Genomic DNA, 23,264 nt, shown 5'->3' on the forward strand with positions numbered 1-23,264 from the left:
GGAAGTGATGTGTGCGGCCCCAGGCCTGGCTCCTGGACCCCACCGACGACTTCTCACCTGTAACCCCACCGGCCTTCTGCCTGGATACTTCACGGGGAGATAGAGTGGCCTTGGTTAAGAAGGAGGCATGGCATCTGCAGGTACCGGGCCGCCTGCATCAGTCGGTGCATTCGGTCCCACCGCCCACATGCCTTCATGTAATCCTCACTGCAGGGCCCACGGGGAGGGGAACTTCCTCCAGGTCTAGCTTTGTCTTTCTGCCTTCAGAACCAAGGAAGAAGGAGGGGTCTAGGCTCAGTCCCCCTTCCCTGCAAGGCCCTGCGCCCGCTCCCCTCAAAGCTGCTCTTGCACGTTGCTCTGGCGGCCTCTGTAGCAGAAGTTCACTCTGTTTTCCGTGGAGGAGGAGTGGAAGGAGGGATTCGAGCTCTCCCCTAGAGACGCCGGAAAGACAGTTTTGTCTCAGGCTCATACGATCGCCCAGCTCCAGATTTCTGGCTGTTTCTGTGGTTACCTTTCTTCGGGGATGTTTGGGGCGGGAGGTGGGTGTGTGTGTATATTTGCTCTTCTGAAGCCGTTTTTCCGGAGCTCCTGGTGGGGATGGGGGTGCTCTGTCCCTGGTTCCTCTGAGGCCGGTGCAGGGGATGGAGGATGCCCCCCTCCCCGAGAGCCAGGAGGCGCCGACCCTGGGCAGGAGATGCCAGTCCGGCGCCTCTCCTGCGTGGAGCCCGAAGACCACAGATGTCTGAAAGGGAGGAACTCAGGAAGCCCGCCTCTGCTCCCTTCCGTGGTTAGGCGGGGAAACCGAGGCTGAGGCAGCCCAATGGAGTTGCCTAAACGGCCTGGGGAGTCACTGGAGGTAACCAGAGCCGGAGCCAGGTTTCCCACTCCAGGCTCGGGGCTCTCCCCCGTACAGGCGTGGGAAGGGGTGCGAGCTGCACGCGGGGCTGGGGCTGGGGCTGGGGCTGGGGGTGCGGGGCCGAGGCGACTCTGCTCTTCTCCTTCCTAGGCCGCCCGGGCCACTTCCTGCGGGGTGGGGGCGGGGGGCGCGGGCGCAGGACTGGCCCCTCCCGGGCGCCGCCTCTCGGCCTCTCCTATACCCGCAGGCCAGAGGCCAAGGGTTAGGGGAACAGAACCGGTGCCCAGCTCCGCCCCTGTCCCGAAAGCCACTGGGGGCTGGGACCCGGCAGGGCCTGGGTTGGGCCACGAGGGCCGAGGAGCAGCAAGGGGCAGCGGCTGCGAGGGCCGAGCCGGACGCAGAAGGTCCGGCAGGGGGCGTGGAGGGGGCGGGGCCCGGAGGGGGCGGGGCCGCAGGAAACTTGAGCGCCCGCCTCCGGCCGCGCGCCCCGCCCCGGCCCCCGCCTCCGGGTCCCGCCTTCGCGTCCCTTCCTTCCCGGAGCTGGCAGGCGGGCAGCTGCGGCGGCGGGCAGCGGACGGGCGCACTGGCGGGCGCCTCCACCTTGCTCCCTCCCTGGCTGCCGGCTTCCTTTTGTCTTTCTGGGCGGCGATGAGCGCAGGGCCGGCGCAGCAGCTGCGGGCGCACAGAGGCCCGCGCTCCTAGTCACTCCTCCCCGCCTCGGCGCGCTCGTTCCGGGCAGCGGCCCGGGCCGGCTGCGGCCGCCGCCGGCGCCGAACTTGGACTCGGGAAGCCGGCAGACCGCGTCCTGAGCCGGAGCAGGTAGGGAAGGGGCGGGCTGCGGGCTGCTGGCTGCTGGCGTGTGCACCGGGCGTGTGCACCCGGCGTGTGCACCGGCGAGCGCTGCGATCCGGCTCTTTGCGTGTATGTTTGTGCGCGCGCGTGTGTGTCCGGGGGTGCCCGCGTTTCTCTGCGCGGTGGAGTCGTGGGTGACGGCGGACGGTTGTGTGTCTTTCGAATAGCGTGTACTCGTGGGCATCCGTGTGTGCCTTAGGTGTGCACATTTTGGACTGCGTTTGTGGAATTGTGTGTTGGGGCAGTTGCTGGTGGGGAGCGGTGCCTGGCGGGTGTAGTGTGTGAGCAGCTGTGCGCAGAGCGGGGTGGCCGGGTGGGCGTGGGCGGTGCAGCCCCATGTGCAGAGCCCCCTGTCCCTGCTGGTCGGCGCAATGCTTAGCTTAGGAGCCTCGAGGACAGCTGGGATCCGACGGGGCAAGCGCGGGCCTTGCAGGCAAGCTGGGCCAGCCTCTCAGGGGGACAGGTCCGTGCGGCCCACGTGGGTCGCCTGTGAGCTTCTGCCAAGGGTGGGGGCCCACGCCGAGTCGATCCGCTCGTTCCTCCCAGGGCCATGGGGCGACGAGGAGAGCTTTGGCCTCCCCGTGACCCGCACTGCGACCTGGGCCAGACGCGCCACCTTCCCTGGTCGCGGTTTGCTTCTCTTTCAAATGAGGACAGCTCCTCCCTCGGAGGCTGTGGTGACAGGTGAAATGAGAACGCACTGAAGACAGCTCTTGGCCCAATGCCCGGCACACAGTAGGTGCTGTGTTCATTGGATTAGTGTCTCCTGTTTAAAACCTTTTTTTTTTTCCTTTATCGTGGGTGGGGCCTTGCATTTCCCCCGGGCGTGTTTGTGCGTCTCCCTGGCCCTAACTTAACCGCGAAGCACCGACATTCGAGAAAGTTTAGCTGCCAGCTGCGCTGCCTCTTGCCGCACCTCCTGGGCGGCGCCGGCTCCGCGAATGCCCGAGAGCGCCGCGCGGGGCGCCGACCCTGCCCCAGCCCCAGGCTCCCGCGGGAGTGTGGGGGTCCCTCTCCTGGCCGGGAGACAGCGATTGCGGAGTTGAGAGACCTTTGGTTCAACAAGTGCCTAGTCCGGGAGGATGCAGCTCAGCCCGTGGAGTCCGAGAGCCATGGCGTGAAATTGGCGCTTCCTGCACACGCAGTTCTCGGGCTCCCGGGGTATCCTGGCCGCCAAAGGCCACCCCTTTCCTCCCGGCTGACCCCAATTCCACCAGAGGAGGATGTTTGCCAGGACGCCAAGTCCAGCTGCGGGCCTTGGCATTAGACAACCCCCAGCCCCAGCCCCTGCCATCCCTGCTCCCTTGCAGCCAGCCTCATGCCCGGGGCCCACGTGGGAACCCTCCTTCTAGTCCCACACCTTAATTTAAACGTTTACTTTTGAAACCTGCTATTCGTAAAATTGAACTGCAGTGAACGAGCACCCAGCTCATACCACGAGTCACTCTCTGGAGAGTCCTGGCGGCTCGGCGCTGGCTGGACGCAGCAAGGCCAGCTCTCGGGGCCGGGTGCCCTCGGCCAGAGCGAGCGATATTCTTTCCCTTCATCGCCCTAGTGTCTTTCTCTCTGGAAAAAAAAAAAAAAATCGCTTTTAACCAAGGGAGCCACAGATCTCGCCAGTGCAGGAGGCAATCAAAATGGAGCGCCAGCATGAGACTGGGCTGAGGAGGGGGCGGCATGGGCGGCCTTTGGTATGGATGCGCTTCCCCAGTGTCAGGTGCTACGTGGTGGTGTTCCCAGAGAGGCGGACTGCTTTGCGGGCTCTTAGGAGCCAGGAACAGAAACCTGGTCCGGTTCCTTTGGTTTCCCTCGGCCGGGACTGAAGCCCTGCAATCCTAGCCATGGCAGGCCAGGGGGTTGCGATTAGCTCATTTTCTCATTTTTCATCCTGACTTGGTGACAGGAGCACACTTAGAATGCACCCTGTTTTCTGTTTCATGAATTGATTTTATATCCTACAGGAGAAAAGGGCTTTTGGTGTGAATCCTAGTCTTTCCTCGTAATCAGATTCCATACTAATATTTAAAAAAAATCAGTCTGGCTTTCTCAGCTCAGAAGACAGACCAAAACCCAGGTTTTTGTTTTGTTTTGTTTTCGTTTTTTTCTAGTTAAAGCCAGCCCTTTGTCTCAAGCAAGCCAGTGTTTTGGCCTTAGATCTATTTCTGTTTCACTTTTGAAAGCGCCTGTAATTACTGAGCTCTTGAGGTTTTATTGGATAATGTGGCAAAGGGAAGGCCCTGGGGCCCTGCCTCTCCCTTGTGGTGGGATGTGGTGCCACGGTGCCACGTTCTAGCCTTGCCTGCTCCCTCTGCGTTCCACTTTTATGCTGTTTTTAAGGTGGAACATAAATGTCAATGTGTGATAACAATTTGGGAGACTTTGTCTTTGGAATCCAATAAATGGAAGGACTTTTGACCTGTGGAGAAACCAGAACAAGTCAAAACCCCAGAAGAACAGAGATTTGCCCAAACTCCAGCCAATGACCCATTTTTTTCCAGCAAGCCCTCCTAGAGATAGATTCTAAGTGAAATACAAGAATGTGGACACACTCCATCCCCTTTCTGGCCACAGTACTGTGCAGAATTAGAAGTGCCGTCTATGGAAGGACAAGGACGGGACTTCCCTTGGTGCATGCACCCCAGCTATGAGCCGCATACTCACCTAGCACCATTTCACCCTGGAGCTGTTTCTCCTGTTGAAGAGCTGGTGCTCACACCCCCTACCTTCAGGGCTCTGCAAGCACAGTTCCAAGGACTGCAGCGTGGATACAGTGCGTGCCCTGCTGAGTGTGCGTCAGAGCAGTTGTCTCCCGGCGACACTTGTTCTGAGACCCTTTTTGCTACTCTTAGGTGGTAGAGTACCACGCTCACTCATGAACCAGTGATAATCCAGGGTACTAACAGGGGGCCCCAGAGTTTATTTGGCACTGAAGATTAAGCTACTTGGCAGCTGAATTTTTATGTAGATTGGGGTTAGGTTTGTACTAAAATTTTGCATTCCAGCAAGCCCTAAACCATGCTTGTTCATTGTGGGATAATGCACTCAACTGATGAGTTGCCAGCCCAGGATTGATGGAGGATTATGTGTATTCTGTTAATTTGTCAGCACCTGATGTCATTGTGCTGGGGGTTGGGGGAGGCATGTTTGGAGTTAGGATGAGCAGACACGTGTAGATTTTCATCATGCTCTACGTTGGGGCTCCCTGCTCTCCTATAGTAGCAGTGGGTTTCTATGTCGTTCTTATGTCCTCAGGTAAAGCTGCACATCTGTGAATGTCATGGAGCTCTTGTTCTTTTCCCGTTAGATTGAGTTTCTAATCTGGGAATGACAGAGGGTGGCTGTTTATGGAGACAGCAGCATGCGCTTAGGGGCTCTTTTGGTGCCCGTTACCCTGTGGAAAAAAGGTTTCTTCAAATCACTTTCTACAAAGAATAAAAAATGGTTGGAATCCAGTGGTGCAGACTGTAATATGACTTCAGGTAATCAATACAGTTTGACAGGTGGAACATTTCTTAGGTGCTGATGAACGGGGTGCAAGTCTCAAGATTTTTTTTTTAATCATCTGAAAAAGCACAGTAAATCCTTTAAAGAGCCCTACCTTGGCCATGTCGTTTCAAGTAAAACTGAATTTCAGAGGCAAAGCTTCACATTGGAGGCATGACGAACTAGAGAAGTCCTTCCCAGAGACCTCTACTCTCTTCCTGTTGCTACCCTCCTCTGCCAGCAGCAGGGCAGGAAAGATGACTTCTTGGGACTGTGTGCCTTTACCTTAATAAGCAAGTGCACCCTGAATACTTGCTAATCCCGCAGCTGGGTTTTCTGGGTCTTTGGACCTTTTTGGTACTTGAGGTACTACCCAAGTTGGCAGGAAGCCAGGAGCCTGGGGGTGGAGGTGCCTTAGCCCACCTGTGGCATGAGACAAGAAGTCTTCTTCAGCAAGGGATGGGTCTCTGACCCTTGGCTAATAAAACTCAGGATTATTAAATATGTACTGCATGGATAAGTTTGCTGTGACCCTGAAAAAAAGAGGAAGGCTTTTGAGTGTTGCGTGGTTCTCCTCTTGGAAGTCTTCCCAGGTTTCGCCTCAGTACTCTCTTGTCCTAGCTTAAATCTTTCCTTGCTCTGTGTCCCCTTAGGCAAGTGACATCTCCCCTTAGGCAGGCATGATATTAAGTGCATCTCTAGAGGATAGTTCCTTCCACCTGCCCAGGTGCACTGGCTGAACTCACCTGTGCCCACATCTGTGCATTTGCAGGCGATACAGATATACACCTGAGCTGTCCCCCTGAGCTGCAGACCCAACACTGGGTGTGGGCTCTGAGCTATTCCACATCAAAGCAGAGCCGAGGACACATCTCCCTTGCTGAAGCTGTGTCTCCTACCTATTATGGTCAACACGTCTCATCTACTCATTTGTTATAGCTAGAAATCTCTGGAGAGTTTTGGAGCTCTTTCCCCATCTTCACTTTGCCGTCTAATCGGGTCAGCCCTCTTTGAGGGCTCATACCCACTCTTCCTGTACAGCAGAGCCTTATCTACCCTTGGCCCAGAGCATGCTTCCAGTTCCTTCACTCCAGCCATGCAGGTAGCACTTCACGGTTTAAAACACAGATTTCATCATCCCACTCTCTTCTGCCTCCCCAACCTCGCCAAGGTTTATTCTCTTACACGGTAAGTGCTTCTGATACCTACTGTGTGCCTTGTGCCAAGCTGGGGTCTGAGAAGGTTGGGCCCAGGCATCCTCCCTACCTGTGCAGAGTTTAAGGTCTTGGGCTGGGGGTTGTGTGTGGGGGACCTATCAAATAACACCAAGGGGCTTGAAGTGCTACGGAGGGGAGCTCCTACCCTGGTATAGGGGACACCCTGGAGAAGCACCCTGTAAGCTGACACCTGGGAGAGTTGGGAGGACAGCGGAGGGGTTGGAGTTGGGGCTGGATTGTTTGATGCCTTTCTTCTCTCCCACCCGGACTTCCTTATCTGCTAAACTCCTACTCATTTTTGTTTTAATTAATAGCTTTACCAGGATAGAATTCATGTCGCATAAAGTGTGCCCATTCTAAGTGTACACTTTAAATGATTTTCAGTAAATTTACAGAGTTCACAGCCATCACCACAATCCAGTTCTGGAACATATCCATCACCCCAGAAAGATCCCTCTTTTGTGGAAATTCCCTGTCCCCATCCTCAAGCCCTCAGTCCCCACAAATTTTCTCTCTGTCTCTAGATTTGCCTTTTCTTTCCACCTGTGTTTTTACCGGTTCGGGCCAAGGGCCGTTTCATTCAGGCCTTCCTGGAGTCTTCCAGTTAGAATCGATCTTTCCCCCAGCATCAGTGGAGTGAGCTGGGTGCTTGACCATCCACCTGCGAGATGGCGAGCTCTCTTACTGGCCTCTCATGCTTGCACCTGGCACAGCACTGGCACCTAAAGAATACCCAAGGTGTGTTGGCTGGACCAGCTGAAGTTGTGTTCCTCACATTTCTTTTGTATAACTCCTGAGTATCTAGCAGAGTGTTGGGATTAAAAATACAGGGCATGTATTGATGTGTCAGGTGATGTGAGCCCTGCTACATACATACATTAACTTGTTTCATCAAGAACTTTTGAGGCAAATGGCAAAACAAAAACAAAGAAAACAAAAAACCAAAACCCTATTTTCTAAGCCAGGCACGGTGACTCTTGTCTGTAGTTCCAGCTACTTGGGGGTGCTGAGGTGGGAGGATTGCTTGAAACCAGGGATTTGAGCCTGGGCAATATTGTGAGACCCTGCTTCTTAACAATTTTTTTTTTTGAGATAGAGTCTTGCTCTGTTGCCCAGGCTGGAGTACAGCAGTGTGATCCCAGCTCACTGCAGCCTTGAACTCCTGGGCCCAAGCAATCCCCCTGCCACAGTCTCCTGAGTAGCTAGGATTACAAGTACACACCACCAGGCCTGGCTGATTTTTTAATATTTTGTGGAGATGAGGTCTTGCTATGTTGCCTACACTGGTCTTGAGCTCCTGGGCTCAAATGATCCTCCAGCCTTGGTCTCTCAAAGTGCTGGAATTATAGGTGTGAACCACTGTGCCCAGTCCAAGCCATTTTTCTAAATGAAAAAACTGAGGAGGCCCAGAGCAAATAAGTAGCCCAAGGGCATCAGCAGAAAGTGGAAGCATCAAGAATTAAACGAGGTCACTTTCTCTTCCGCCCTTGTTTTGGTAGTAATGCTATGCCCTTTTATGGCCTTGCCTGAGCTGGTGTTCAGATTTTCCTGTACGAGTCTTGTCATCCCTTCTGAAGCCATGGAAGCCCCTTCTAGGGCATGAGTGCTGTGTGACATGTGCTCACACAGTGTTGCCCCAGTACCTGCCTAGTCCACAATCGAACAGGGAGAGATGGTTCAAGCAATATGTGTGTGTGGAGAGGTCTCCTGGCAAATAGAAGGGCCTGGGGGAGGGTGTTGAATGCAGTGGTACTGCGGACTTGGGTGGCGTGGTGCATTTCAGTTTTTTGAATGCATTTCTGATGCATTTCTCTCCTTGGATCATTTTCATTCTTTAAGGAAGAGAGCAGAGGATGAGATGCCATTTGACAGATGCGCAAACCAAGACGCAGAAATTGTATACCCATTGTACGCCAGGTAGATCACAAATGACCATTCTCTCCCGTGGTTGTAGAGAACTCTCACGGTGGACAGAAACCGTGAAAGAAATTGTGGTGGAAAGAACCAAGACATTCTTGGATCAAGGTATTAGACCCTCATTTGCAAAATACCTTGGGGGAAAGATCGGGGACACTGAGGTTTGAATTGTAGTCTTTGCTCTGTTGTTTATTGGCTGGTGATGTTCTCTGAGTCTGTTTGCTTATGTGCAGAAAGAGGTTCTAGGCGCAGCTCAGACATAGACGGGAATGCAGATGTGAGTAGCCAGGTGAGTCTGGCTGGTCACGTGTGGAGTAAGTGGTGGTGGTTGCCGTTAACTCTTTAAACATTCTTGGATCTAGTGCCTCCTCTGCCACTGAGTACAGAATTCCTTTTCAAATTCAGGCTTATGAGGCATGTTTTGATCCAGGCTGTCATAGCAAGGGGTTTGATGCTGGAGTCTGTGATTGCTGTGTGTGGAGGCTTCCAGAAGGCAGCCAGTGCTGGTTACTGCCTGGAGTTTGGGGAGCTGCCATTTTGGATTGTCCCAGCCTCATGCCTTCTGAGAAGCATCTCAGGGTCCCTGATGCACCTATAGAGACCCTGAATTTGGTGGTGGGGGCTGCATAGAGAGAGCTGTAGGTTGTTCCTCAGGCTTAGCAAGGCCCAGAGCTGGTGGTCCCCTCCCTCTGTGAGTATGTGCAGAGCACGGATCGGGTCTGGGAGCGTTCGTGCTGGCAGGCCTGAGGAGGACTGCTGGGCATACTCGCAGAGCCGCGGTTCCGTACAGTGGTGTGTATCTACTGCAGTGCTCTTTTTCTCTGGCAGCAAAATGCTCAGCTCTCTGCCTTCTTTCTGTGCATTTAGCAGACGTTTCCAGAAAGCAGAATTGATGACAGCCCCCACTCCTCCCTTTCATTCCCATTTTTCTATTTGCTGCCCTGTAATCAATTTTTGGGGAGAAGTGAGAACCTCTCAGAATCGATCACCTATGTTGAAAAACATCATTTTCAACATCATGCAGTTTTCCGTATTTACTGCGTGTGGCTAGAGACAGTCCTGGCAGAATGAGTGTGGGATGTGGGAGGTCCAGAAAAGCCCCCAGCTTCAGGGGCTGAGACAGAGCCATGGGTGGCAGAACTGGTTGTCCCCCCACCCCCCAATTTTTCGGCAGTGGTTGGGGTGTGCTTTATTAGAAACTCTTCAGTCATGCAGTGTGGAGCCCATGCTGGTGACACAGCTTGGATGCCTGGCAGGGGCTTAGCCTCCAGGGGTGGGACATGAGATGTGGCTGCCGTGGCTTCTCTAGGTTTCTTCTTCCCAGCCAGTAAAGGTAGACACGGGCTTCTGGCAGGTGCTCAGGCCCTGCTTGCCTTCATGCTGTAATGTTGGCAGGTACAATTCATTCTTATTTCTTAGGGGTTGGTTTTCCCTCTTCTTTCTGAAGACATCCAGGGATAAAGAATTGCTGCTTTTATGAGCGTATGTTCTTGGTGATATGCTGTCACCTTATCTTAAAACAATATGGCCTGGCCAATTATTCTCAGAAACTCATTGGGTGAAGGTTGCGATTTGAAGATTATTTTCACGGTGGCTGGAGATTGAGGAGTTGAGGAGAGAAGATGTAGAAACTTGCAATTAAGAATTCCCGCGTTTGGGGCCAAGATCCCAAAGCAATTAATAATGATGCACTGTTGCCGCGAAACTCGCTCCTGTGGTTTATTCTTTAGCGGGCCGGTTGCTGTGCTTCTATCACCATTATCATATATTATCGCGCAATAAATAAATGCGCGCATATCGCATCGCCTGCATCGCCATCACCATCATCACTGTTATCACCATTCATCATCACCATCATCATCGCATATAGTAATCTTGTCACCATCACCAAAAGCCGTATCACTGTCGTGTCACCTCTCATCCCCATCATCATCAATGCGTGCAATAAATCCCCACATCCCCATCATCATCATCACCACCATCATCATTGCTGTCACCATCATCATTCATCATCCATCATCACCGTCATCATCACCCTGTCATCACCATCATCACCATCACCATCGTCATCACCATCACGATCCGTCGCCGTCGCACTTGCCGTATCACCAGTCACCAATGCGTCATCTGCGTCGCCGTCGTCATCGCCGTCGCCAGTAACTATCATCACCATCGCGATCGTGGTGCTGTCATCATCACCATCACCATCACTGTCATTCGCGTCACCCGCCACCATCGTGTCGCCATCTTCATCACCATCATATCATCGCTACATCACCATCATCACCATCACCATCATCTGCATTAAACATTAGTGTCGCGTAAATTAACGTGGTCACTTGATAAGCATCACCGTCACCATCATCATCGCGCAATGTCGTCACTTCATCACGCCATGACTGTCATCACCGTCATACCACCATCATACGTCACCATCGTCGCTGGGTACGTCATGAGTAATCCATCCATCCATGTCCTTATCCATTCCATCCATCCATCCTTATCCATTCCATCCCTCCATCCTTCCATCCACTATCCATCCATCCATCCACCATCCACTGTCCATCCATCCATTGTCCCTCCACCATCCACCATCCATCCACCATTCATCATCCACCATTCCATCCACTATCCTTCCATCCATTATCCACTATGATCCATCATCCACCACCATCCATGTTGTCATTGCATCCTCATCCACGATCCATCCACTGTCACTGTCATCACCATCTGCCTGCATTGCCATCACCATCATCATCACTGTCACCCATCTTCCATTCTGTCACTTCATCATTTGTGTCATTGTCGCCAGCCGTCATCGCCACCAGTCATCCCATCATTGTTTTATTCATCTCTATCCCCATAGTCGTCATATGCGCCACCATGTAGTCATATCCCTGGCGTCGTGATTTAGCTATCGGCATTGGGCTGCTTTGGACATGGCTGCATGGTTTTTGATGAGATGGCAGCACAGGGTTTTCTACTATTGGATAAAGCGTTCAGGGTAGTCAAGGACGGGATGAGGTGGGCATAGAGGCTAGCGTGGATGATGAACGGAGTGTGATTCTTCTGAAAGGATCTCCATGAGAATCACTGATCTAGAAGATTCTGGGAGAATCTCATGTATTCCTTCAGGCCCAGGAGTAAGCCAGTGTTACCTGCTCTGTGGAGCTCTCCTTTGTCCCTCCAGGGAGGACAAATTATTCTAGCTGGAGCCTGACTTTACTGCTTGTCCACCTCTCCCAGGGTGGTAGGCCACTTTAGGTAGGACCCTGTGGATTTCTCCTTGGTGACCCCTGCATTCCTGGCACAGAACCTGGAACAGAACACAATGTCTACCCAGATTTGCGACTGAACCACTCCGCAATTCCTTAACTGTAGGATGGCGGCTGCCTTCATTAAAATCTTAACACCTTGCCTGAGGGCTGGCTTTGCAGGTCTGAGTAGCGAGGTCAGGGCACTGCTAGTGTTTCCTATGTTTGTCGTCAATTGGTGAGAGTTTGTTTTATGCATTTGTTAAAACTGTGGGACAGTGGTCTGGAAGCCAACAAGGCTTGAGGGTTGGCAGAATGACTCCCGTCCCGTCACTGATGTCTGGCTTTGACTTGGCATGGGGGACATTGCCTCTCCAGATCTCAGTTCCCTTGTTTGACAAATGGGGCTTAGGGTTGAACAGCCTCTAAATCCTCTGTCAGCTCTGCAATTCAGGAAAGATGTTTAAAAATGCATACTTGCAGGCCGGGCGCGGTGGCTCACGCCTGTAATCCCAGCACTTTGGGAGGCCGAGGTGGGTGGATCACGAGGTCAGGAAATCGAGACCATCCTGGTTAACACGGTGAAACCCCATCTCTACTAAAAATACAAAAAAAATTTAGCCGGGCATGGTGGCAGGCATCTGTAGTCCCAGCTGCTCGGGAAGCTGAGGCAGGAGAATGGCGTGAACCCGGGAGGTGGAGCTTGCAGTGAGCAGAGATTCTACCACTGCACTCCAGCCCGGGGGACAGAGCGAGACTCCATCTAAAAAAAAAAAAAATGCATACTTGCATTATAGGTACATCCAACATAGAGCAAAGAGAGAATTTTCCTAGCTAAATTGACAGCAAAAAAATGAAACCTCTTGGGCTGGGGTCGGTGGCTCACGCCTGTAATTCCAGCACTTAGGGATGCTGAGGCGGGCAAATTATGAGGTCAGGAGTTCAACACCAGCCTGGCCAACATGGTGAAACCCCAGCTCTACTAAAAGTATAAAAATTAGCTGGGCGTGGTGGCAGGCGCCTGTAATCCCAGCTACTCGGGAAGCTGAGGCGGGAGAATTGCTTCAACCCGGGAGGCAGAGGTTGCAGTGAGCTGAGAGATCTGCACCACTGCACTCCAGCCTGGGTGACAGAGCAAGACTCCGTCTCAGGGAAAAAAAAAAAGAAAAAAAAAGAAACCTCTTATAATATGCAGGCATCTTAGCAACTGCCATCTTAAGAGGGAGCGTTATGATTCCGAAGAAACTGATAACATTGAGGAACGCCTTTGTGGAGCACAGATTAGGAGAGATTGGTGTGGGGCTGCGGGGGTGGCAGGAAGATATTAAGGTTGGAAGTTAGGGAGGTGAGCTCTGTGGGTTGGTTTCATGCACCCAGCTCACCATTCAACCTTTCCTGTTAACTTCCTATATTAAGGAGGCTGAGATTAAGAAGACAGGGACTCATGGCGTAAGTGGGAGACAGACACAGAGGTGAGTGGCCGCAGTGGGATATTCACTGTGGGAACATTGAAGAAGGTTGGCAGTCAGCTAGGTTCTTAGGCTGTAGTTCGGGTGCCTTATTTAGAAGCTGTTTACTGTTCCCTTAAGAGGATGCTCTAGCAAGAAAACCCACTGCCAGAGTTGTTGCTTTCCTCATTATAATGATGTCTTTATGTTCTTCTCAGGAGGTGATAGTACTGATTACGTAAGAAACTGGTCAGCCAAACTTCTTAACTAATTGTGAATTAGAGAGTAGTCAGAAGTAGGGAGTATTATAGACACAAGTAATTGTATTATTTTCAGACAAAAGTATATATAGTAATGTAAACTACTGACCAGATTTTGCTTCAAATTGGTTTTTTTTAATGAATTGCTAAGAATTATTTGAAATTAGCACATTGGCGGTAGGAGAATAGTAGATATTAGATAGATTAGACTAGGATAGTAGGTGGTAGATAGTAGGTATAAAGAGACTGAAAATCAGCTGTGTAAACATTTCTCCCAAATGTGGGGCTGGGAAGCAAGATGAAGAATTATGCACACAGTTTCATTTCATTTATGTTTGGAGGGGGAAGAAAGTCAGAGAAAATAGATGGGAAGGAAATATATCCAAATGTTAACAGTGGTTGTAGTCCATGGGATCATGGTCTTTCTTGCTTCTTCATGTTTTGCCACATTCTAAATTTTCACCAGTGGGCATTTATTATTTTTGCAATTAGACAGAAAAAAGGCTCCAGGAGGAACTCCAAATACCCAGCCTTTGTTTACCCTCTTAATTTGCATAGCAAACTTTCTTGTTATGGTCAGACTGGCTGGAATCCATAATTTCCATACTTGTGATTATTTAAATTAATGGAAATGTAGCGTAATCCCTTATTAAAATGTGTTTGCTGTGTTGAAATTCAACACTGAGCAAATCTGTTACCTAGGACATAAAGAAAAACATGCAGTCCACGTGAGGTGGCTCACGCCTGTAATCCCAGCACTTTGGGAGACTGAGGCAGGCGGATCACCTGAGGTCAGGAGGTCGAGACCAGCCTGGCCAACATGGTGAAACCCCATCTCTACTAAAAATACAAATATTAGCTGGGCATGGTGGCTCACGCCTATAATCCCAGCTATTCGGGAGGCTGACACACGAGAATTGCTTGAACCCAGGTGGTGGAGGTTGCAGTGACCTGAGATCAGGCCACTGCACTCCAGCCTGGGCAACAGAGTGAGACTTGCTCTCAAAAAAAAAAAAAAAAAACAACAAAAAAAAAACAAAACATCCAGAGTCTTCCAGGAAATTCACCATTTCAGTGTGGCATAGTGTAGAGTTTGTTTATTATCTAGAATATGGTTTTTCTTTTTTGTGTTCTTGAACTTGGGCATTCACTTCGTTTGTTGACCTGGAAGGAGCCATCTCGGCACTTGCTGTTTGAACCTTGGGTATTTTAATGAAGTGGTTTGATGTCCTGGTACCACCAGACCCTGCTGTCGCTTTTCGCGGCCCTTGCTTTTCCAGGAATAATCTCTCCTTACTATTTGTCTGTCATTCTAATATGTTTCAGCTCCCTTTTTGAAAATAACTTTTTCTGCTCCCCTTCCCTGCCCGTTCTTCATGACCCCAGAGAATGGGCCTGCTGGTCTCCAGCCCCTGTGAATTGGAAGACTCCTGGCGGTGATCCTTCTTTCTCTCTCTGTGACTCAGACTGTTGACGCTGGGTTGACCATATTTCTTTGCTGGCGGGTAAGCAGGGCCACCTCAGCCCTCGTGAGAGCCATTCCTGACTTTCAATGGCTTCCCTCCAAAGGCTTCTTAGGCTGTTACTCCCCATTGCTTTTCAGAGGTTTAATCTGTCTGAGTCCCGGATATTGAGTCAGTAGTGGAAAGTTATGAAGATGAGGCCAGCCATCAGAAAAATTGGCTAATATGAAAGATTAATTTCAGGGTGAACAAAGGAGAGGGATGCTGGGGCCGGGCTGCCTCCCCAGGCAAATCACATCACTGTAAAATCCGAGAAACCAGAGGTTGCCTTTGCTACTCACTCAGTAGCTGCTTGCTGTTTCTTGGATTAGATATTGAAAGAATCCCATCTTTATAGTCTACTGTTCATATTTATGATCTGGAGAAGATAATGTAATTTTCAGCAAAATTCTATCATGTCTCGTAAATAATTTCAGGATCTTTACCTATGATACCACATTAAAAAAAATTAGTATGGCTTCAGCGTTCAGAAATTGCTCTTTTCAAACTCTGGGCCCTCGGGTTATTACAAGATTTAACACAGAGGCAGGAAGCCTGCTCGCCTATCACTGGAGACAGGTAGGTTGCTATGGAGACCAGGTGTGTCCCTGCGGTTTCCTGGGTATCTATCCCAGTTGTCCTGGAAAAGAAATCAGCTCACTTTATGTGATATTTCTGCAATAGTGTGTGTGAATTAAGTTTTTCTAAACACAGATCAGATGTTTTTCTTGATTTACAGTGCGATTTCTGACATAATTTTGTCTTTGGTTTTGTTTTGCTTAATTATGAATCCTACATAACCCTACCTTTTCCTATCAGAAACACTTCCATGCATCAAGACCCCCTGTCCAAAACAGCAACAACAACTTCCCCAACAAAATCTCTTAAAGCTAGAGATGCCTGCTTTGGGGTGGATGATGATTAGCCCTTAAAATAATTCAACCTTTTTTTTTTTTTTTTTTTTTTTTTTTAAGACAGGGTCTCAGTCTGCCTCCCAGGCTAGAGTACAGTGATGTGATCTCAGCTCACTGCATCCTCCACCTCCCGAGTTTGAGCAATTCTCCTGCCTCAACCTCCTGAGTAGCTGGGAGTACGGGGACGCACCACCACACCCGGCTCATTGTTGTATTTTTAGTAGAGACGGGGTTTCACCAGGTTGGCCAGGCTGGTCTCGAACTCCTCCTTGGCTTCCCAAAGTGCTGGGATTACAGGTGTGAACCACCGTGCTCGGCCTCAACAATTATTATATATGGTTTGCCAAATCCTGGCCTGGGCACTGGGGATGCAATATAGAGCAAGACCATTGGAGGCCCTGCCCTGGCGGAGCTTGCGTTAGGGTCGTGATCCTAGACCATGTGAAGCCCACGAGGGGGCCCTGGGCTGACCCGTTCCTGGCTCGCATTCACCGTCAGCCACAGCTAAACCTCGGGGCCTGGAACCTCTCTTGTTGTCCCCATGGGACGAGTGGGCATATGCCTCGTTGGATAGACGATAACATCGTCTGTTTTGTTTGATGCGTTATTATTCAGTGGCATTTTTCAGAATGGAGAGCAGTGCTTTATCAGTCTGCTTCTGATAATTTCATACACGAAAAAAATCCTATTTATGCATATTCTTGGGTCTCTCCCCATTTCTAAAGGCAGTCACTTGGTGGTTGGCTGTAAAAAGCTCTTTGCACTTCCTAGGACTTGTCAAATATTGACAAATCTCTCTCCTTCCATCTAGTTCAGCACCCGCATCCTCGAACTCACTGAAATAGAGTGTCCCACAATGGCAGCCATTGTAGGCCCCAGGTGGGTTCTACTCCCCCACCCCCGCCCCAGACTCCCCAACCCTAGCTCACACCTGCAGAAGTTATGTCTTTGCAGTTATTTCAGTAGCAAAAGGCGGCCACTCTTTTTCTCCCTTCTGTGGGTTTGTGGTCAGCAAGGGTCTACTGCAGTCCCGGTGCTGGACAGCCTGTTTTGCCCATGCTTGTTAACTGATGGGGTCCTCAAGTGGCCTTGTGACAGGCCTGATAAGGCTGCGCACGGGTGTGGGTAGAGTTGGTGATAGCGCTGGACATTGGTGATGTGGAGAAAGTGACAGACCCCAGCCTCCATGTGCAGTCGGTGATTGGCCGGGTGGTCTTGGTTTTCTAGTGGCAAAGGATGCTGTGATCTGAATAAGAAAACAAACCTCAGGCCCCAAGTGCCGTGGGCTTAGAGACTTGAGAGGAGGCGCTTGCAACTCCATTTGGGAGGGTAAGGGCAGCCAAGACCTGCTGTCTTGAGACTGACCCACTCCCTTACAGTGTAATGGGTAGTGAATAAACCATCCTTTTTAAAGGAAAATAAATGCCTCTTTATGGAGTCTGTTCCTATCCTGCTACCCTCCCTGAAGCTTGAACAGCACCCACCCGTGCCTTCTCCATGCCAGCCCTTGAGTCTGCTGGGACCACTACCATGCTTTTGTGGACACGGCCTTGTAGCGTCTATATCCTCATCTGTGAAATGGGAATCCCACAGCCTGCGTTTCGCAGGCTGCTTGTAATAGTTGCCATTAATCCTCTTCTAAGCTCTAAAGTGCTGTATCAGTGTAAGGACCATCATCCACATCGTTGTCGTCCTCATCATCAGTCTTTCCATATTCACCTCCTGCTGCCCCGGCATGGGAGGGTCTGAAACTGCAGGTTTCCTTGATGGGTTCCTGGGGCTTCCCTTGTGGAAATTTGAGTTCTGAGCCTTCCGCACTTTTCCATCCCCCAGTCTGGAGTCAACCTGTATTTTTCATTTTCCCTCTGCAAGATGTCAGCCTACAGGAGAGGCCTGGAGCCTTGCAGGGGAACTGGGACCATGTTTGCAGCAAGCCCCCGTGCCTGTGGGAGCATGCAGCCTCCTCCGTCTTTTTGTCTGCCAGGCAGGGGAGTAATTTGCTGTTATGTACCGGGCAGCCTGGGAGCTGGACTCTCAGATGAAAAATGCTTGTTCAAGCACAGGCAGCCAGGCGTGGTTCAAATCAGAGCATCGATTTAGCAAGCAGCTCTGCTCAAGCAGCCAGTTGTGTGATCACCTTTTCAGGGGATGATGGGCTGAAGGGCAGGTGGGGTGGGGTGGGCAGACTAATACAGGGACCCTGTGTTTGGGAGCCTCTGTTTAAGCGGAGACCAGGCCTGCAGAGAGAATCCCTGGATAGGGAAAGATGCTCTCACATCAGTGGGTTCCACCTGGCCCCTTGGTGGAGCTCCCATTCATTCATTCACTCACTCATTCATTCACATAGTGTCGACTATGTGCCGGTCTCTGTGCTAAGTGAATGATCCAAGAAGGTCTGAAATCCTCAGGGATTCGTTTCCCACCCGACGTATGCCTTGCTAAATGGAGCAGGTCCTGGGCTGCAGGGGACTGACTCCCTGCCGCAGGTCTGGGTCTTGAATTAAGGGAGAAAGACAATGCTCATCTTCTTCTTGGTGCCATCATTTAAGGAGAGGAGTATTTGCTTCCTGCCAACCCGCCTGCCTGGGAGGCCCTCTTGCTCCTGCAGCCCCCTGAGTCCCCCTTGCAGCTCCCAGTCTTGCTTGGGGCTGCGTCCTCCAAGAAGCCTCCTGGGCTAGCTCAGGCAGCCTGCGGAGGCACTGCTGGGTCACTGATGCCTGGGCTCCTGTGGCCTGGCTGTCTGCAGGGCATCAGTCCTGGCCTTTCACTTCCCAGACATGAGTCTTATCTCCCCACTTGGTTGGGGCCTCCCCACGGACATGGACTGATATGGTTTGGATTTGCGTCCCCACCCAAATCTCATGTCGAATTGTAATCTCTAGTGTTGGAGGAGGAGCCTGGTGGGCGGTGAGTGGATCATGGGGGACAGAGTTCCCCTTTGCTGTTCTCGTGATAGTGAGTGAGTTCTCACGAGATCTGGTTGTTTGAAAGTGTGAAGCACCTCCCCCTGCTCTCCCTTCTGCTCCAGCCAGGTAGGACGTGCCTGCTGTCCCTTCTGCTGTGATTGTAAGTTTCCCAAGCTCTCCCTAGCCATGCTTCCTGTGCAGCCTGTGGAACCGTAAGCCAATTAAACCTCTTTTCCTTATAAATTATCCAGTCTCAGGTAGTTCTTTATAACAGTGTAAGAACAGACAGGGACCCTGGGTTTGGGAGCCTCTATTTAAGCAGAGAGTGGGCCTGGATAGAGAATCCCTGGGGAGGGAAAGGTGCTCTCACATCAGTGGGCTCCACCTGGCCCCTTGGTGGAGCTCCCATTCATTCATTCATTCATTCATTCACTCACTCATTCATTCACATAGTACCTACTGTATGTAGCAGTCTCTGTGCTAAGAGAATGATCTAGGCCGAAGACCTACCCTCTCAGGGCTTCTGTTTCTAGCTGGGAGCAACAACAGTAAACTAAATAAGTAGATTATGTTGTATAATATAGTAATACTTAGAAGGTGATGAGACTGTGGAAAACAATAAATTAGTGAAGAGGGAGAGGGTATTGTATGGAAGGAGGGTGAGTGTATTAGGCCATTCTCGCATTGTTATAAAGAAATACCTGAGATGGGGTGATTTATAAAGAAAAGAGGTTTAATTGTCTCACGGTTCTTCAGGCTGTACAGGAAGCATGATGCTGGCATCTGCTCAGCTTCTAGGCGGCCTTGAGAAGCTACAATAGTGGCAGAAGGTGATGGGGGAGAAGGCACGTCACATGGAGAAAGCAGAAGCAAGAGAGAGAAAAATGCGAGGTGTCACACACTTTTAAACAATCAGATCTTGTGAGAACTCACTTTCTCGAGGACAGAACCAAGGGGATGGTGTGAAACCATTCATGAGAAATCCACCTATGTGATCCAATTGTCTCCCACCAGGCCTCACCCCCAACACTGGGGATTACAATTCAACATGAGATGTGGGTGAGACATCCAAGCTATATCAGTGAGAGATGCAATGTTTTCTTTTTTTCAGGGGAAAGTGTTATTGTTGTTGTTTTAATAAAATATAATTTAGGTACCATATACCATGAAAGTCACCATTTAAAAATGTACAATTCAGTTGCTTTTAGTATACTGGCAAAGTTGAGCACCAGTAGCTTCTAATTTCAGAACATTTTCATCACCCCAGAAAAAAATCTCATAGCCATTAGCAGTCACTCCTCAATCTCCTCGTGCCCTAGGTCCTGGAAACCAATAATTTACTTTTGATGTCTCTGGATTTGCCACTTCTGGACATTTTATATCAAGGAAATCATGCAATATGAGGCCTTTTGCATCTGGCTTCCTTTACCAAGCACAGTGTTTTCATGCACTGCTGATGCTGCATGTGTATCCGTGCTGCATGCCTTTAGATGGCCGAATAATATTCCAGTGTATGGATAGACCACATTTGGTTTACCCATTCACATTTGGACTGTTTTCACTTTTGGCTGTTCTGAACAATTCTGTGAGGAACAAGTTTTTTTGCACAAGTGTACAAGTCTTTTTGTGGACATATGTTTCATTTCTCTTAGGCAAACAGAGAGGCGGAATTTTATTTTTCGTTTTTTTTAGAGACAAGGTCTTGCTCTGTTGCCCAGGCTGAAGTGCAGTGGTGCCATCATAGCTCACTGTATCCTGCAACTCTAGGGATTACATGTTCCTCCTGCCTCAGCCTCTCGAGTTGTGGGACTACAGGCATACCCCATCATTCCTGGATAATTTTTAAATGTTTAGTAGAGATGGGTTCTCACTGGATTGCCCAAATTGGTCTTGAACTCCTGGGCTCAAGTGATCCTCCCACCTTAGCCTTATAAAGTGCTGGGATTAGAGGCATGAACCACTGTGCCCAGTCACAGTTTTAAATAGGATGGTCAGAGAAGGCCTCATGAGAAGGTGACATCTGAGCAAAGACTTGAAGAAAATAAGGGCAGAAGTCACATGAAAACCCCAGGAGGACAGCGGGTGCAAGGGAACAGCGAGTGCAAGGTTGCCTCCACCAAGAGGCTGGAAAATGAAAGGCTTGATTCACCAGCTGCTCCCCCAATCGGGGGGCCCAGTGAGTTTAGGCCTCACTGGCCCTTTCTGGCTGGGGGGTGGCCTACTGGGAGGGGCTTCCCTTTCTGAATAGAGTCAAAGTCCCAAGACAGAAGATTTTTGGCCCATGCATCTTCTTCCTGCCTGGAAAGCAGATGTGATTCCTGGGGATGGGGCAGCTGTTCTGTGGCCATGAGGTTGAAATCCATGTGCTAAAGACAGTGGAGCAGAAAAAGACTGGGACCTTGATGGCATTCTTGAGCTACCACCTGAACCTTGGATCTCCTGCACCTGGAACTTTGTTCTGCGACACAAAAAAGACCCTTTCTTATCTAAGCCACTCTTACCTAAGCCACTGCTTGTCAGGTTTTATGTTGTTTGCAGCCAAATGCATTCCTCATTGATGGAATGTCCAACATTGTCCCCAAGTCCCCCAGATAGAGTCCTGGCTGCTCAGACAGCAGGCAAGCCTGGGAGACACACTGGCCTCTTCTGCTTCCCTGTGCCTCCGTCGTGTTAAGCTGGTCTCTCAGTTGGGCATCAGGATTCAGATATCCCAGGCTGACCCTGAGGTCCACCATGACTGTGCTGCAGACTCCACCACTGGCCGCCTCATGGCATGTTTCCAGCACAACTCCCTGACCTGGCTCCTCCTGCTCCCCAGATGCGTTCCCCGTGGAGTCCCAGCGTGTATGCATGGAGTCGTGGTGCTCCATGCTCTCAACCCTTGCTTTCAGGTTCCCGTCCAGCCTCTCAAGCCAGCTGCTCCCCTTTCTTTGTTGTCCCCTGTGCACCTTGTACCCTAACTTCAGTGTTAGAGCACCTTTCAGAGGGAATGGCGTAAAAAAGCCTTTCTTTCCAGTAGACAGAGTGCCCTGGCCAGCAGGGACCAAACACGTTCCCATTCAGCTTGGTTTCACGCCGGGTCTGGCCCCAGGCCTGCACCCCAGGCCCTGGCAGTGGGAGCACGTTAGGTGGGATTGCTGAAGGCGGTGGGCGGCTGAGGCAGTTACAGGTGTCAGCCCCAGATGAGGCTCCCCAACCTGTACCCCTTACCCTGCAGCCAGCCCCATCTCTCACAGCCCAGTGGTGTACTACCTTAGTTGAGCACCAACCACGCCTCACTCTAATGAAAATAATAAAAGCTCAAATGACCAGCACTGTCCTACTGCTTTATAGGCATGACCTCAGGTAATGAGAATTAGCCCACATCCATTCATTCCACAAATATTTATGGAGTGCCTACTGTATGCCAGGGATTCTTCCAGGCCCTGGGGAGACATCTCAACAACAACAACAACAACAACAACAACAACAACAACAACAACAAAAATCCGCATCCTGTTGGAACTTCCATATACACTTCCACTGGCTACTTCATGGAAACATCTGGAACATCTCATTTTTCTAGCCTTTATTTTTAAATGTGGCACAAGAACATAGTCTAAAGGATGTACTTCATGCAAAAGCTCTTGTCATTTCAGAAAAAGGAGAATTAAGTACAATGTACTTCAAGAAAGTCAGTTAAGAATTTGTCCAGTTAATGAGAATTTAAAATGATTGGCTTTCATCTTGCGTTTTCCAGGGTACCACTATCAAGAACTCACTCATCCTGTTGTTATTAAGGGTAAAACCCAGACATTTCCTTATGTAAAAGCCAATTAAAATAAATTAAATGCAAATACTGTTTCATTGTCATGTCAGTTTTGAGAACCGGATCAATCAGAGGTTGTGGAAATGCCAAAGTTGTTAAGGCTGTGGTTACCATGACAACAGCTCTATTGTGTAAGTGGTCTGTTATTTGGGAATTCTTCCTTAGGTCAGGCTAACAGTGATTTCATTTCTCAAGGAAGGGGGCGGAGCTCTCTGGAGTCAGGTCTCGGGCCAGGAGACCTGGTGAGCGAAAACTGGGGTTCAGCCAGAACTACCAGTTTTGTGACCTTGGGAGACAGTCCCTTCCCCTTTTGCCTCAATTTCCTCACTTTGGGGATAGCCGTGGCACAGCTGTGAGTATATTGTGGCCATTCAGCACTTCTCAAAAGTTGCTGCATTAATTTTGGGGATTCCTGATTTGCCAGCTGGTTTTCAGCCTATGTTTTGGGGAAATGCAAATGATGGGAAACCACCCCGGTCCTTCCGTGTTGGTTCTAGCAGACCTTTGGAGTTCTTGGATCATCTTGGCTGGTGCCTAGTGAATACCTGCTGGGGGAGGGGGTGTTTGCTTTGCTTTGTTTTGGGGGTGGGGTTGATGGTTTTTACATTTTGTTTGCGATGTTGGGGTTGCTGGGTTTTGTGGGTTTTTTTGAGACAGTCTCGCTCTGTCACCCAGGCTGGAGTGCAGTGGCATGATCTCGGCTCACTGCAACCTCCACCTCTCAGGTTCAAGTGATTCTCTTGCCTCAGCCTCCTGAGTAGCTGGGATTACAGGCCTGTGCCACCATGCCCAGCTTTTTTTTTTTTTTTTTTTTTTTTTTTTGTATTTTTAGTAAACACAGGGTTTC

The 23,264-nt window shown here is 50.3% G+C and overlaps 1 protein-coding gene across 2 annotated transcripts in view; it reads left to right on the forward strand.

Annotated features, from left to right (window-relative positions):
• Positions 1–608: 608 nt before the first annotated feature.
• Positions 609–23,264, forward strand: part of HPCAL1 (hippocalcin like 1) — a 123,010-nt gene continuing 100,354 nt past the window's right edge. The window contains exon 1 of one of the 2 annotated variants that reach the window (XM_009183673.3): positions 609–856. The gene's annotated coding sequence lies outside the window, so the exon portion shown is untranslated. Of the gene's footprint in view, positions 857–1,375; positions 1,676–23,264 lie in introns of those variants that run through there. The other variant, XM_003908268.4, reaches the window with a different exon arrangement.

This window comes from Papio anubis, chromosome 14 (assembly GCF_008728515.1).
Source record: "Papio anubis isolate 15944 chromosome 14, Panubis1.0, whole genome shotgun sequence".
Classification (NCBI taxonomy): Eukaryota; Metazoa; Chordata; class Mammalia; order Primates; family Cercopithecidae; genus Papio; species Papio anubis.